This window comes from Girardinichthys multiradiatus, chromosome 2 (genome assembly GCF_021462225.1).
Source record: "Girardinichthys multiradiatus isolate DD_20200921_A chromosome 2, DD_fGirMul_XY1, whole genome shotgun sequence".
Classification (NCBI taxonomy): Eukaryota; Metazoa; Chordata; class Actinopteri; order Cyprinodontiformes; family Goodeidae; genus Girardinichthys; species Girardinichthys multiradiatus.
In genome coordinates, this window is record NC_061795.1 from 15,658,921 (window position 1) to 15,676,798 (window position 17,878).

The 17,878-nt window shown below is 38.9% G+C and overlaps 1 protein-coding gene across 2 annotated transcripts in view; it reads left to right on the plus strand.

Moving 5' to 3' along the window:
- Nucleotides 1-17,878, plus strand: part of peak1 (pseudopodium-enriched atypical kinase 1) — a 111,557-nt gene that overhangs the window by 55,936 nt on the left and 37,743 nt on the right. For both annotated transcript variants that reach the window (XM_047351208.1, XM_047351199.1), the window contains exon 3: nt 3,968-4,047. The gene's annotated coding sequence lies outside the window, so the exon portion shown is untranslated. The remainder of the gene's footprint in view (nt 1-3,967; nt 4,048-17,878) is intronic.

Sequence of the window (17,878 nt, forward strand, 5' to 3'; positions counted from 1 at the left end):
TATACTTTCATTTACACACATTCATCACTAATGAGTGTGATTTACTCGAACACATTGTTTTCTGCCACTCAGGTATGATGTTATCCAGTTTATTGTCTGGTTGGACAGTCCATAGTTTGATAAGCTAAGCTCATTGGCTTGGACTGTACAGCTCATTGTACGGCCGTTGAATATTGTTATCATGTGATGTCGATAGCTCATTGAATCTCCTTCAAACAACAGATGGATTAAGCACTGTCTAGCTTAATGCATGTGGTCACTTGGTGAATCTGTTTTTGCAGCTACATGTGTGGTTATACCTAAATCCTAATTTCAAGTAGGCGTAAACTCAAATGACTCAAAGTATTAACTGTTCCAACTTGGGTTTTGGTGCAAGACAGTTTCCGAGATGTATCTTTTGCTCTTCAGCCACTATACCATCAGCCCCCCACACAAATGCCTGTAGTGTGTCTAAATGAGACTGGGGAGACTTCTTTGATAACACGAAGGTAAAGGTAGAAGGATCAAGTGACAAGCTTTGGGAACAGCTGCACAAGTGTCAGTGAACAGCTGACAGTCATTCTGATACTTCTCTCACAAACCGTTTTAAGGAAACTGGGTGCCTTTTACGGGGGCTTTGTGTCTGATGCACGGATGAATCCTTAGGTGACTGGAATCAGACAATTCGTAGTTTGATCAGTGACCTGCTGGCGTGATTAGTGAAAGCACCATATGTAAGCGCTACTGAGTGACGCTGAAAACAACACTCCTTGTTGTAGAAGCTGTTACTGCTGGAAGAAAACTCGAAGTTTTCTACTTTCAAGGGATTAAAAATGAATTCAGAGGATGCAAGACGTGAGAAGACATTTAAATGCCATTTTCTACAACATATTGAGACATGTCTGAGGTTAATTCATGCTGGGAAAGAGAGTGAGTTTAGGCACATAACAGGAAGGCTGGAATTATTACAGCAGAGTTCCTGCATTTGTCTTGGAACATGCTGGATTTAGAAGTCTTGGCAGCTTTTTGAAAATGTCAGAATTAGGGTTTTGATGATTTGATTATTGTAAAGTGCCACTGCTCAGGCTGTAAGTCCAGGATGAAAATGTTTTTTTCTATAATTTTTCTTATAATGCATAGAATCTAATGGAGAAATTTGAATCTGCCAAAGTAGGTATTGGCAGGTCAAAGCTTAACAGAAAGTTGGGACCTGCTTCTCTAGTTTTGAGGTGTATATGATCTGGTCCTATTAAGTGCTTAAATTCTTTAAATCTAACTTTGAATATACAAACCTTTATTTAATTGTCAGTTCCACTGTGTACCTTTTTAAAACCTAAAATAAATTTAGTCTAATACTATATTCCAGTTTAAATAGCGTTTTGTCTTATAGGCCGAGCAACAATTAGCTTTTCAACAAATAAAAGCGTCTTTGCAGTAAACCAACACTGGAGTGCTGAGTCATGAGACCAGCTGAAAACACTTAATTTTCCAGTTTGCACTGGAAATATTAAAACCGCTGCAGCAGTAACCAGTATAGTTATTTTGAACCCCATGATGCCTTTTAAAAGGGCACAGACACCCAATTAAAAGCCTGCTCATGTCTGAGTATGCCATTTAACAGTTCAAACTACTATTACAGCTATCCACTGCGATGGCTCATAGTATTCCTGGAAGTACGCTCCTTAGGGGAGTCGACATAATAGTATGCCAGAGCTGTGAGTACTGCCGAGGGCAATTTAACAGGTAACAGGTGGACTACTAGAACCAGCTGTTGTTTATGAGGCAAGAGGGAGGCGTTGTGGTTTAGAGTTCAGAGGCAAGGACATGCGTGCAATGTCACCAGTGAACAGTAGACACTTAGATGGAAGTTTGTCAATTCTGTATTGGGTTTGTATTATAATAATTGTTATTTAGGAGTATATTTTGCTGAAATTAGTTAGACATCTGAGGACAGATGAATCCAAGAGTTTCAAGTAAGCATTGAGTTGTTTGTTTTTTTTAATGGTTATTACGAAATAAGCTTGCAGATTTATAAGCTTTAATGCAAAAGTAGTCTTCTACATACACTGAATTGTGTAATAAAGCAGCATTCCATGACAATTTCCTCTGGCACCCAGGGTGGCTCGCTTCTTCTGCGTAAAACATAAAAAGCCCCAATGCCCCCCCCCCCCCCTACCTGCTGAGACTCCCACAACCAAATAAACTCTCCAGCGACTAAACATTTTTTACAAAAACAGAAAAAAAAATTATGTACAATATGTTTTCTTTATATAACAGAACCTTTACAAACTTGATGTTGGGTGTTTTTCTTCCCAAAATGAAATATATGCCTTTAATTTACCACGGTATTGGATCTTCATCGCGGTTCTTATTAGTAGAAAGAAGATGGGAGGGGGGCACCCTCTCCGTATTGACCCAAATTGCCATTAAGAAATAGAACTCCCCTTTCCCTCCCAGCTTTGCTGACCCCAGCTGTTGCCACCCTGGGTGGTGAGCCATATCATGAAGCACCACATATGGGTGTGTATGACCCTTTCTTTTTTTTCCTCTAACAATTGACGACATTGACATTAACGTTTTGGGCATTTGTTACCTATTGTACCAGACTGAAGTAATAACCTCTGAGATGCTGCCTAACTCTAGCAGAAAAGCCAAGACCTTTGGGATGACTGTGGTTATTTTTATCACAAATAAAGCGTCTAATGCAGAACTTTAAAGGAATCGTAAAAATGGGGTGATGCTTTTTGTTTTGGCTTGTATGTACTTTTTTTGTTGTTGTTGCATAGCAACACACATGGAGCAATTTATTTTGCATCAAATGCAAAACCTTCAACTGATCCTGCAACAATGGAGGGTAGGATTTGCTGATGGGCTGAGCAGTCTCAGTTTGCCCATGAAAAGTATGTCTTGTCTTCACAGTTGGCATTAACCCGCCAACTGGATTAGGAAAGCTGTTACTGTCTAGTTTATTTTCAGCACAGTCACAGAACAAGGCAGAAAAGAACACACTGCTTGTTTCAGCATAGTGCATTGTCAAACACAAACACAGTTTAAAGAGACACATTAGACAGAGTATTGCTCTTCCTTAAAAATCAAACTCCCCAAAATATGTATTACACCTAGTCCTCTTGTGTTTTTGGTTCTGATGCAGCTTTTCTGCACAGAGTGAAGACGACGTTTCTTTAATTGTTAAATATATCGGTAAATCTGACATCTGTGTGATAAGGCAGCGGCGCAGGGCTTCTCCAAAATGTCTTTCTCAGTCAAAATTGGAAAACAATAAGAAAAGTCCACATCAGAAGAAGTCATGTTTTCCCCAAGTTTATGGAGGTACAGAGATTTACCCATCAGCATTTAAGTGGGATTAATTACGCATCAAAAACTTTCAGGTCATTTACAGCATGTTGAACTGTAGGGCTGCAACTATTATTTTGCTAATCGATTAATCTGTTTGTTTGTACCTTATGAAGCTAAAGCCACTTGAGAAGTTTTGGATAGAGCATGTTTACCTACAAAGAAAAGTTTTTTTTACTGAAATGCGAAGTGTATAGATTTATTTTATAAATTGTGGCCTAATTACTGCTGAGTGGATTTTTATTTGAGCAAATATCATGTTTTAGATTCTATATACCCCAGTTAACGATTATATGAATACTAAATTAGTTGACGATTTTTTCAATAATCGATTAATTACGATAAATCCTATCGTTTTCGCCCTAGTGAACTGTTTACAGTGAAGTATGTAGTTGTGAATATAAACCGACATTTTATGAGAAGCAGGTCTGTGTCAACTTTTGCACATTTGTATAAAATTGTGTCCGATATCTGATAGCCGTTACATAATGTTGCGCCTGGGCTGTGACTAGCTCTGACAATAAGCTATGATCTGTTTCACTTGAAGCGCCTCTCTCTCCTCTTCCTCATTTTTTTCCACATTCCTCATCTCGTTGTCCCGACTAACTCTGCCTTGTGTCTCTGTCATCTGTAGACTCCAGCAGTAGGTGCTCTCTGCTCCATCATCTGGAAGACCAAGGCTGCCAGCGCTCCTGCTGCCTGATTTATTGCACAGTGAGTTAGCTTCTGTTTTATGTGAGCATGCATGTGTGTTTAGATCTCCCTGTCCATCTGCATTTTGTCGCGTCATTTTTGTTGTTAGTTCTGGAAATGAGGCATGCATACACAGGTTTTTGTGGTATCATTTTGTGAGTTTTATTTTTCATGTCTTTGAAATCAGAACATCTAACATAAAATGTTAATTAAAGTTCAGACTGGTTAAATAAAGTAAACATCCATCTTTTATCCTATGCCTTTTGTCTTTCATTTAAGGAGTGTCTTTCAGTGTATTTCCTCTTTACATGTAGACTGATGTTTATAACTTTTTTTTTTTTTTAAAGATTGCTATATTTACCCACTCAGACTAATTGCAACAAAGAGTGCTTGCCTGCTATTGAGACCAAATGTAGGGTTAGAAATACCAGACACTCTGGTTAAAGAATGGCGTAGGAGTCAATCTGGCCGTGTTACAGCCAGGCACAGGCTCACTGTGTTTAAAAATACCACAGTATCATAGTGTGTAGTCACCATGTTACGGGGCGACTGTGGCACATTGGGAGCATCGTCTTGTAATCTGAAAGTTGTGGGTTCAATTTCAAATTCCAAGTCACTTTGCCCTAAGCTGTGTGTATGGGTGAATTAGTGTGTGTTTGTGAGGGCCACTGGATGAATGTGGCCCTAGCGCTCTGAGTGGTCGCTATGATTAGAAAAGTGCTTAATAGATTCAGCCCATTTAGCATTTAAACAAAATTTAAACATTAATGTAGGTGCTTTAACAGAATAGCAACAACTATTGCAAATGGTGCCAATATACAGTTTTATGCTGATTATTACCCTGATGTGAGAAGGCAGCAGCCAGCCATCCATCCAGACAAATCTATGGATGGATTTACTATTAGTTATAATCTGCTAATCAAGTTTGAATAATTTTGTTTTAAAACATATTTGCTTTTTTTAGTTTAGTATCAGCGTGTTTTTGTTTGGAAGAGATCAGTAAAATATCGACATATAGATTAAACCATATTGTCGCAATAATTTTATGAAGAGAAGAAAATATATTTTATTCCAACTTTGGGGGTAACCATGTATTAAAGTTATTTATCTTTTTTTATTATTTTCATTATGATTCATCGACTAAAGCAGAATAAACAGCTGCTAAATTTTGTACACAGTTGCGCTGCTTATCCGAGATCAGATCAGTGAATGTATGTTTATTTACTTCACTTTTTTGATGAGTCGTAACAGTTTTAATCTAACACAGGTCCACTAATGATAGAGGGCGGTTGGGTTGTTTGTTCAGTAAAAAGGCTGAGTGTTTGCCCTACAGGCGCCCCCTCCTGTCTGCTTCTTGTGTGTTTCTCCATGATGGGAAAGGGTTTTAGGATAGTGCTAAAAGTCCCCCATCGCCTCAGCCTTCCCTGGTATCCATTATATTCTGCTTCTGTGTGTTTTGCACTTTCAGAACAGCTGTGGTGGTGTGTGCATCTCTTGGTGGCAGCGGGTTGTACTTTTCCCCATTTGCATAAAAGAAAATCTTAGTTCTACAATTAAAATTCTCTTGAATTCGCTGTTTTTATTTGAAATGCCCTGACTGCTGTGTTTAAGATAATCTATGATGTGAAACAGAATCTGTGTAAAAAGTAGAGGTTTTTGTTTCCCTCCACCGAAGTCTGCAGCAGTGCAGGAAGGCGGCTGTGAAAACGTTGCAAACTGAAGCCAGACTTTTGGATTAGAACAAATGTTCTCCAGAGAACACTTAGCAGGTCTCGAAACAGTCCTACTTAAATCATTAGTGAAAAAAGCCACGTCCCACCATTACGATCAGCCTGATGCTGTCCAAAATCATAATGAGAAGGCAGAGAGACATTCTTTACTCACAGAAACAGTTTCTCTTTGGTGGTGGTAATTGAGAACTGTTATCAAATCTGTTCTCTTGTTCTATTTTCTCCCAGAGTTGAGAGCTGAGTCGTTTGTTCTTTGAAGAAAGTAGGACAAGCTTCTCCAGCTTCATTTTCAGGCAGAGCCCATGTTTCCTGTGGCTTCCTAAATATTCCTCATATGTAGTGTTATGCATGTCTTCCATATAGACTAATTAAAGACAGAACAGGGAATAGTTGAATATAGTGGTGAGAAAATACTGTCTTTCATCTTGTGTTAATTTCTGACGCACATTTAATGTCTTTATTCTGTTTTTCTGTGCAGGTGGATCTCAGGAAATGAGAATATCACTAGAAAGTTAATTCATTTCAATAATTCAGTTCGATTATATATAGAAAAGGAAGCCCGGCTGCTTTGACGGCGACCTTCAACTCATCTGCATTGCTGTGTCTAGTATTTCTCATCTTCTTGAATTAAACCACTGAGAGAATCTATAGGATTTAGTTTAGCAATGGCTGCTTGATAATACAGCACTTTGATACCATGGTCCTTAAAGCAGGTGGCGGTGCTTTGGCAGTGTTGTCGGGTTCCAAATCCTGCTGGGAAATGAAATCAGTATCTCCATAAAGCTTGTCAGCACTGACTGAAATTTCATACTGGACCTTTGCGCAACTTAGATGATGTGCCTCATTACACTCCAGACTGCGGGACATGAAATTACAAATAAAATGCAAAATTTACCTTCATCTATCTGAAAAGAGGACTTAGGACCTCAGAACAGTCCAGTCCTGTGTGTAATCCACGTCTTGTGAATCTTTTCCAAACTCTTGAATGGGCTTTGCATAACAATCTTCTCAACATTATTATGCCTGCCGCACAACCTTTTTCTATCATACTTTTTCCTTCCACTCAATATGGAAGGAACCATCAATATGCCTCTTTGAAAAACCGGTTTTTAACAACAATGTCTGGTGGCTTACCCTGTTTGAGAAGGGTTGTTATAGACAGACTGCTGGACAAAGGTCAAGACAACAATATTCCTCATTTCTGTGCAGGCCATAGCATGGCTAAAACATAACATAGTTCTATGAAAAAGGGTTTATTTATTGGTCTTCATCCTGAGGAATCAACCTGAGGAATCGAATTTTAGGTTTTCATTAGCTGGAAGCCATAAATGATATTCTAGTTTAATGAGATACACCATTGTTCATTAGTATTTTAACATATATTTTAAAACTACAGAAAATTTGAAAAGATCACCTTTTACTTTTTTTTTTTTTTATATCGGCTTTTCATTCAGTTTGTTCTGTTGACTGGGATTGTGAACATCTAACAGCTGGGATGCCAACCTGTATAAACATTTCTAAAAGCGGAGTAGATTTGTGGAAATAAACTCATGATTTGCTGTAACTGTGACAAGCTCACCTTGGAAGTCCAGCAGATTTTAGAGCACTGAAAGTATCGCGGTTTACCTTGCTGCCTGAAGTGCCTGAAAACCTACGTTTGTGGAAGCAGTGTTGAAAGCATTTATAGCAAGCGTGTCAGTGGGATTTTACAGCCTTGAAGCCGTAGGAACGTTCTGTGATCCCATCTGATTGCTGTTCACTGCATCCCCATTGGCACTCCGGATCCAGTCTCATTTTTCCATGGTGTGGAGGAAGGGTAGAGAGTCAGTGGCGAGAATGCTTTCACCACCCTGCAGCCCCGGGCTAATCTGTGTCAGTTTTACACCATGCTGTGGAGAGTGTAAATGAATTAGAGAAGCTGTGTGTGTTTGATGAGTGGGGAAAGATGGAGGAACATAGAGAAATTTAATGTCAGAAAAACAGTTTTCCAGCATTCTTGTTATCTTTAGCCTTACAACTATATTTTGCATTTGTTCCTTCACACAAAAGTAGATGTAGCGGAAACTTTCAACTCTAGCACGATACACCTGCTAGGGCTGCATTTGTGTGGAAGCTTTATAGGGTCCGGGGGGGGGGGGGGGGGGGGGGGGGTTGTCTCCAGACTCTCCACCTTAGTCTCTCTTTAACACGATGAGACGGGAGTCAGGCGCTGGCGCCGAGCAACGCCGAAGCTCTTTTTTTATTTAGTGGAATCTTAATAAACCGAGTAGATATTTGAGTTCAACAAATCTACACTCTCACCTAAAAACATCTTAAAAGTTTATTTGGGGTTACAGAAAGCATATTATTTTCATTTTAATTGACAATTTGTGCCACCGTCGTCCGGCATTGCTGCCCGAGCTTGACAAATCCGATTCGACACGCAATGAATTATGAGAAATTGTGGGACACGGAATCTCCGCTGTCATGCTGTATTCCGATCTACCGGAAGTAACAAACATTACACAGTGAACGCGATGAATGATAAACCTGAAGTGGTAAAAATGGAAACGCTAAATTCATGGCAGTGCATGAAAACAAGCAACGTTAAATTTGATAACCTTAATATTCATAAGGTAAGGTAAGTTTATTTATATAGCGCTTTTCAGCAACGAGACACTCAAAGCGCTGTACATACAATTACAGTACAATCACAAAGAAAATAAACACGGATACAAACACAGAAAAGCAAATCAAATTAAAATATACTACAATCCTTCTAAGAAATCTAAAAATCTATGAATCCTTCTGGGAAACCTAATAGTCTCATCATTCCACTGAATTCTAACTAGGGAAGCTGAGTCACTGGTACAAAACAGCTTTAATCCACATTTTCAGGTGCTAATGATATATTGCTTTTACTGGTACTGAAGTTGAACTAAGTAATCCATTGTAGTCTAATTAAGAAAGCTGGGTCATTGGTGTAAGAGCAGCTAAAGTCCAAATTACTAATAATATTTGGTTTTCGCTGGTAATCCTTCTGATAAAACTAAAAATCAATGAAAAAGTAATGAAATACTAATAATAAGTGGCTTTTGCTGGTAATCCTTCTGAGAAATCTGAAAATCTATGATAAGTAATGAAATCACACATTTAGGTAAAGTAAGACAGGAGGAAAAATAAATCCTATTTCAGACTCTATTCTGAGCAGAATAGAGTCTGAAATAGCACAAAAAACCTCAGCAGGGGTAAGCAACACACACATAAGTAAAGATTTAGCAAGGGTACGTTGGAATCTTGAGGGTGCGAATGTAAGTCTGTGTGTTTGCAAGAATTAGACTGTCAACACTGATAGAAGCGCCATTGTCCTTGAGAAGAGAGGTGGAAGTCCTATTACACTCTGCTGGTAGGGGAGTGCTGGGGAAGAGCGTCGTGTTTATATAACATCCAGGAGATATTTTGTCGATAGCCAGTTAGCAGAAGTTGCCAAGGCCACCTTGGGGCACCAGATTTAGAAAAACAATAATTGTTATGGTTCGGGCAGTTGTGAATTTCCAACCATCTTAAGAGTTTTAATGGTATGTCTCAATTGCGAATCCAAATAGCCAAATTTCTGGTACTTTCCGCAGATCTCGAGCGTACAACTTCTCCAAGATTATATCCCTTAACCTCTTGAGTCCAACCGCTGCCAGGCTGCGATTCTGTTCAAGAATTGTGTCCAGCTTGCGATTCTGCTCTCTTAACATTTCAGTCTGAGTGTTGATCGCTCTACAGATTCCATCTAACATCGCAGGCAGCTTTGGAATGCTTTGAACAGCCGCCCACGTTTTGCGAATCACTCGATAAGCCAGGTAACCACCAACTCCAAAGAGCAGAAATCCTGTTATCAAAAGTCCAAATATGTACACATTTTCTATGTCCTCGTCCGACATCGTAATCAGGCCCACAATCTTCCACTGCTGCCAAGAATCCATTGTGTATCCAGAGAAGAACGTCCTGTCTGGACAAGAGGGTCTCCTTTACCCTGTCTTCCCGTTGAAAAGAAAAAAGTTTGATCAATTACGTTGAGAGTCCAGCTGACCAAATCCATAATTTAAAAGTTTGGAGGGTATGCAAAGCGAGGCTCTGAGAAAAATAAAGACAAAAAGCAGAAGCAGGGATCAGCAGGGAGGGAGGGAGCGAAAACGTGTGTGTCTTCCACTGAGAGCAAGAGAAAAGAGCTATATAAGCTCTTATATAGCTATATAACATTTATATTTACCATGTTATCATTTAAATGACCTCCAAATTCACGGATTCTAATTTTCACAGAGGCGAAATTAATCACATGTTGGTTTTTACAAGACTCAATTTTACCATGTTCAGTATTTCAATTAATTTCAAGTTAATTTTTGTTACTTTAACCCGACATACAAAACAGCTAGTAAAAAGCTACCACATAAAATCATCCCCCTGTTTTTGGCTCATAAATAGTCAAGATGGATTATTTCTTTCCTTTAATGTCCAACAACCTGTATAGCCCCCTGCTGACATGTTTATGGTGTGTCATTGAGTTAGGACTGATCTGTATAAACCTGAATCTGTAGAAACGTAAAATCTGAAACCCCTCCTTCTTTATGTGTTTTATTACAATAACAGTCCCATATAATATGGAACACGATGCTGTGCGGAAGAACATCTCATTTGATCTGATCTACAAAAATAATTTCTATGAGAAGACAGTTGAAGTTGATCATCATCCTCATTAATCACATATTTGTATACTTGTAACTTTCTGCTGCTACACAAACACGTCTTCTTGCTTTCACAGGAAACTTCATCTAATGAATCTCAGTTGCATTTCTTTTGGCTGGTGTGTGTGTGTGTCCCGTTTGTTCGCCCAGTGTGTTCTTTGTGTGTGTTGAGACTGCTACGCATCTGGCTCTGTCTGCTTTGCCACTCTGCTGGTGTTTTTCTGGAGGCTGGCGGGTTGCTCTCCCAAGAGACCTGCACTGGCTCTTTCCCAGGCCAGACTGCAAGCACTCTCCCAGTGCTTGCACAATACCAAATACCACAGAGGAATGTGTTTGCTTTCTCATTTCGCCCCCTTTTTTTTGCTTCAATTTGCTCTCAATTTTTCTCATTTTGCCGCAGGTTCTAAACTGTCTGTTGTAGTTCGTGGCTCACGGATGCCTGAAAATGGTCCCTTTTATCCTATTTCACCAAACCAACTCAAAGCTTAGCATTGCATTATTTTTCCTTTTAACCTGCCGTGTATGCATGGCATACGTATACAGAAACTCAATTTCCTGGCTGTAAGAAGATTCTGCATTATGTGTTTTATCAGAGCAGATACATCTAGTGTTTCCTGTGGGACATTATCATCTTTTGCTGTTTTAGAGAGTTTACCTAAAAAACTCCTGACCCACAGTTTTTATATCCTCTGCTTCTATAGAAACCAAGCTGCAGTAATGCATCAGATAAAGATGCTTTAAACTGCCAACAGGTGATAACTGAGCCCCTCCGCTGCAGCTAAGACTTTGTTTTGACAGTAACAGAGTCTTCAAGCATTTAGTATTAGTTGTGTCTAAGGTAAATCTGTCACTTATTCAGCTCTGAGTTGAGCCAATAATGAGGTGATTTAGTGGTCTCACTACTGTCTGTCAACACAACAAGTGTTAAGAGGGCTTATGCACTTCATGGTATTTGATCTGTTTTTGATAGGATGCCTGGCAGGAATTCATTGAATTTCCAGCCTTGCTAAAGTATTTATACACTTGGTTTTTTTTGTTCTTCTCACATTTTTTAAATCAGACTTTAGTACATTTTACTGAAATATTCCTGTGATAAACCAAGACAAACTACTAAATGATTATAAAGTGGAGAAAATGATAAAGAATAAAAAAATATCTTACAAATAAAAATCTGAAAAGTGTGTAGTTCATTTTTATTGAAACCCCCTTTACTCTGATACCCCTAAATAAAAAATAAATTGCGGCCATTTCCTTATTTAGTAGGGGGGGGGGGGTTAATGGGACACAAAAAATACATGGTTCAGTACATATTCAATACGTATATTTGATTTGGTTGGATTTTTTTAATGAATGCAGTAGTATAACTAAGCACAACCAATGCCTGAATAGATACATTGCAAAACAATATAACCACTTGAAAACGTCAGTGTTAATGTTTAGAAGTTTGTAAATAAGAGTGTGCCCTTATTTGAGAATAAAACATATTTCGATTCATTTGTAGTTGGTTTGGTATGTCAACAACCTTGTTTACCAGCTCTACCTGAATGCAGCTTGCGCAGCGCATGGAAAATTCCCTCTCATCAGCAGGGGAGTTTGAACTGTTTGGATGCTGCAGGTAGCTGGATTTGGACGTCAGCTGATTTTCCTGTAGTACCAGTGGTGTTTATATTCGGCTTAAAAGTATTTAGGTTTGGCGCAGAGCGAGCTATGTACCTTACTGCCGTTGAAAGATGCGTACGCTGACATAAAATATTGATTCAATCCACCTTTCTTCTCCACTGTAGCTGCAAGAGACACCTTAAAGTTCCCAAATAGCTGAGTTTAGTGATAGCTAGGATTCATCTGTGTTTTGTTTTGGTGTCACTTTGTAAAGTTGCACTAAATAACTTTGCACTGCGCATTTAGTTCCGCATATAAACATTCTGCATGATTTCAGGTATTCAACTATGCTGTAACCACCAGGCTGTACTAGATTTTTCCAGTATGAAAACAGGTACTGTTACACCCTTGCTTAGTAATCAGAGTCCACCTGTGTGTAATTTATTCTTAATAGTAAGACAGTTGTTACAGGACATTAGTGGACAAAAACACCATCATGAAAACCAAGGAACACATGTGAGCAGCGGACAAAGTGGTGACGAAGTTAAAAGCAGGATTCGTTTCTATTAAAATATGCTCTTTTCAACTTTTAGTATGGCACAACTGCTAGCAAGAAGTGGTCCATTCACCTTAACTAAAAGGTGGTGGAAAGCAATACCCAGAGAAGCAGCCAAGAGTTCCATTGTAACTCTGGAGGAGCTGCAGAGATCCACAGCTCAGGTGGGACAATCTGTTGACACCACAGCTATTATTTGTGGACTTCACAAATCTGGACATTGTTGAAAGAAACCCTTGTGAAGTTCAGCCTACAGTTTGCCATAGGCTAGATTGGGGACTTGGGGGAAAAATGTGGAAGAAGGTGAACTGGTCAAATGGAATCACAACAAAACTTTGTTGCCTTCCTCCAAATGCTATATTTGTGTTCAGGATGATGTGCAGTGTTTTTCTTTTTCAAAGTCCTAACTGCAACCTGGTGCTGGCGGTGTCAGGGGATGATGTTGTTGAGGGAAGCTAGACAGAGTTCGTGGGAAGATGGATGGAGATAAATACAGCACAATCCTGGAAGAAGATCTGTTACAAGATGCATAAATTACATCGGATGTTCGCCTTCCAGCAGGACAACAGCCTTAACATAAAGGCAGAGCCACAGTTAAATGGTTTAGATTAAAAGATGCGTGTGAGTTGCACAAGGCACTGTATATTTCGAAGCAAACATTTATGTATGTTTAAAATCAATTTAAAATGTTAACAGCTTTTTCTGAAAAAAAATCATTGAGACCAATTAAAGGCCAAGACAAGTTTATAGGAAGCTGCGTGAGGGTTTTTCTGTGCAGTAACTGAGCAGTAGAAAAACATCCGCAGGTCTCAGACCTAATTGATTATCAGGAAAACATTGTTGGATTCGAAGCAGAAAACTGGCTTAGTCTGTCACCCCTGAGGCCATGAATCAGTCTGGAAGCAGAAGTACAGTAAGTCATGCCTATATATTGTTTTGGCTATAAAACACGTACATCATTGTAACGTGTCTTAAAACTCCCACCACCTCAGGGAGGATTCACTCCATTAAACTTTCTCCATTTTCTATCTCATCGATACTGATGAGCCTTTCAATCATCATGGCCTCCTGGGATTGGATGAATGGCACCACTGGTGTTTATCTTCTAAAGCATTCCCTTATCTATGAGATAACCAAGTCCACCTATGAACAGGCTGCTGCTTCTTTGGATTATCTGAAGGTCATGTGCCATTGTGCTGTTTTCTTCCACATTATTTCTCTCCGTTTTGCTTCCTGCTCAAGCTTCGTTAACTTGAACTTTGTGACTAACACCTTCATCATTGTGAGAGGGAATTCGTGCTCTCAGATCACATTATTCTCTTAAGCAATTAGACCTTAATTGCAAACAGTCGGCTTACAATAGTTGAAAATTTACTTGTAATTTAATATTTATTTTGTCTGTAATGGATTCACTGTGTTTGTGTATGTAGGTTTGCGGCATTATTTCTGTTACCATATTAAAATTAAGAAGTGATTTAAAATGCTTTGTATTATTATTTTCTCAGAAACCAACAATCCATGAAAATTGGTTCCTTTAAAGGCACTGTTTTTAAAATGATACTCTGTTTTACATCTTGCTCTGAGGATTCACTTACATTCTGTTGTTCCTCTACTTTAGCTATGAATCCTCGCCAGCATTTTGTGTTAGCTGTAAAGTGATTACAACTCATAGCATGTTTAATTGAGTGGCTAATGAGGGCGGTACTTGTGGGAGAGCTCCTTGAGGCTGGAGTGACATGCAGTGGTGTCTCTTTGTCGGGATCCCTCAGTGAAATTACCGAACTGAAATTGGGTTGAAACTCTGTATTGTGTGAAACAACTCAGCCATGAAGTGGGCTTTAGTACTGGAAATGAAAGCTTTTTGGCATACGCCACCCACCTCTGGGTTTATACAGTCTCATTTACACACTAACATGTGAATTATGATTATTATTTATTTTATTTTATTATTTTTTTCTTCATAGGAGCTGTTGTTTGAGTAAAATGGTTCCACCAGGTAAAGGTACAAACCTCTGTCAACAGTGAGATTTAGAGATGCACCGATTATTCATTTGAGGCCAATTTCCAATCTAAACCTGCCTTTGGTTGTTTTTTTTTTCCAAAAGGCTGTCGATGTTTCCAAATTTAGCATGTTCCATGACAAACAAAGTTGAAAGCGCAAACGAATAAAGCAAAATAGAGCTTCACAATATATCAAATCACCATCATCATGGTAGTATCAATGATTAACCAATGTGTTGAATACCAACATGAATTTCCGAAGTGAACTGATTTCACTTCTCCATTTGTATTTTCATCATAAAATGTAGAGTTTCCTGTTTTTCAGTGTTTCCCTGTACTTGGAGTGAAGTATTTAAACTAGCCATACCAAATCTGTCTTCACTATCTACCTTTTTGGAAGAATATTGTATACAGGCCTTTAATCAGTAAAACAATGAATGCACTCTACACCAGATTAGACTGAATAAACAGTGAGCTTCATATTACCAGTAGAATAACTAATAGTAATGCAGTGTGGGCCTCTGTTGCAGCGGTTGTCTTTATCATTAAAGCCCTCTTCCAGACTGAAGCAGAGAACCCCATAACCCATCTGCTCATGGCTGTGGGTTTCAGCTTCATTTATTCTCCTATTATGTAGCAGACTTGGAGAGCTCCCACCCTCCCTCAATAAACTTGTTTGTTGCAAATAAGCTTTTGTGCTGAGTACATTTCTGAGGGGAGGAAAACATTGCTTCTCTGTGGAGGGCCGATTGTCTCAAATCCTAATGTGAAGTTTTAACGCGGGTCCGTTGTTTTTATGCCTCTCTTACTTATTTCTCAGTGTCATTATCTCTGATTCTTTTCATTGCTGCTGTTGTTTATTTACCGCTTACTGTTGGAACAGGGACAAGTCTTGCAAAAGTAATTTTAGACTATGAACTTTTCCACATTTTGTCGCTTACATTAGAATAGAATTGAACAGAATAAAATTGAAAGAACAAAAAAAACAACAGGGAAGTCTGCAACATAAGAAGAAAAATGGTGTACAGTTATTGAAAATAGCATGGTCAGATAAAAATAAATAAACAATTGAGTAGGGTGATTTAAACAAATGTACAAAATGTTCATGTAAATTTGACAAAAAGCAGAATGTGCTTCCAATTAATGCTGCAAAATCACACGCTCACATTCCTGCCTCAAACAATATTATGCAATCCCTTCCTCTACCCCCAAGCCGGATGGACAACACTTCTTTCCAAGTTGGAATCAATTTTCGTTGGAAACTGGTGCAGAGACGAGCTTTTGGGTGGTGCTTCACCGTGGCTAAAACATAGGGGCTGCTAAACTTGTAGTGACATCTTTGCTATCATTCTCAGACAGCTCCATGATGCTTTATCTCCTTTAAGATGAGCGTTTCTGAAGGCATGTCAGTTCACTGAGCTATAACCGATGGGGGAGACAACGAGAAAGGCCTCAAGTGTAAAATGGCTGAATGGAAAAGATGAAAAGACGGGCTTGGTGTCAAGATGTAAATAGTGCTTTTAAGGAGCTTCCTTTTGTACTTTCATTCAAAGCTAAGTAATCATCTCTGTCCTATTAAAAGGAGTTAACAAAAGTAGTTATTAAAATTAACTATAAATAAATTTTTTGTAACCTGATTTTGGCCTGATGGAATATTCAAACATAGTCATGAGCAGATTTGTTGGTTCCCTATTAAAGACAAAATGTTCTGATAAATTAATCTTTTATAGCAGTGGCATAATCTCGCAAAAATCGTTTTGAAAAATTCACCTTTTAATTTTTGTACATTTTTGTTTTTACCACCAGTAGCGTCCTACGTTTTAAAAGTGTTCCTTCCTTTGTGAGATTATCAGACAAAATGTAGCTCTCACAAATCCTAGGCAAATGTAAATTTGATGAGCTGACATCTCGCTGGTCCAGGATGTTCTTTTGTTCTTCATTCCTCTTTCACTGTTCCTTTAACTAGAGCTGTTTGTCTTCATTAAAAAGTCTGGACTGTTAACTTTCACTGTCGCCATGCTGTTCCCTCACCTGGTAAACGACTGTGTTAGTTTGGAAAAGCTAACCTCTCAGTGCTTTAGATGCATTCATTATACAATGTTGCTATCTATTCATGTAAACCAAAGCTGGATATAGCAAATATTTTAGTTCATTGCCTAGTCCTTGTTGGAGAATACAGAGAGACTGCACAATGTCTCTTGATAGTCCAGAGTCCTGCATCTTCTTTTCAGCTCACCCCACAGGTTTTCTACAGGATGCATAGCAGGGAGAACAAATATTTGATACACTGCCAATTTTGCAGGTTTTCCCTCTTCCAGAGCTTATAGAAGTCTTTAATTTTTATCATAGGTATTTTTTAACTGTGAGTGATGAAATCTTAAACACAAATCCAGAAAATCACATTGTGTGATTTTTAAGTAATTCATTTGAATTTTTTATTAAATTTAAATAAAATGTTTTATTAAATCCCATGCTTTTAATGCATGGGATTTGGACGACCATGAAAGGAATTTCTTTTTAATTCTTGTAAATCATTTCTGTGTTGGTTTGCCAATATGTTTGGATCATTATCTTGCCGTTAGACACAATGACGACACGTTTTTGGTAGATTTTTATTTAATATCTTCTGGTATTTTGAAGGGTTCATGATGCCCTATACTCTCAGAAGATTCCCAGGGTCTTTGAAAGAGAAACAGGCCCACAGCATTACAGATCCTCCACCCTGTTGTTGCTAGGGGCCTGAGGGCCTTTTCCACATCGTTTCATGCCAGACCAACCTGGAGTGTTTACAGTAAAATTTTTCAAACTCCACATGTTTATGTTTCTGATGGTAGGACCAGTGGCGATTGCTCTAAGACTGCAAGGGAAGCTCAGCTTCCCCTAAAATGTCAAAAAATAATTGATCTAATATATACTGTTGTGTGTATGTTGTTGACTAAATATGCGCTACTACGCACTCAACTTTTGTTCCGAATCAGCTTCTTATCACTGGTAGCGACGCGGCTTTCTTCTCACTCTTTCCTGCAGCTTCACAATGCTTTAAACAGTGAGTTCAATAGCGAAGCAAAAATGCTAGGCTTTGTCCCACCCATCGGACGCTCAGCGTCTCTGGGAGTCTATGGGGCAGCCTCGGCTGCAGCGAAACGAGACGAGTCATTGGATAAATGCTGGGCTTTGTCCCGCCTATTGGACTCTCAGCGTTTCTGGGGGTCTTTGGGGCAGTCGGCTGGCCGCGGCTGGCCCCGACGCTCAGC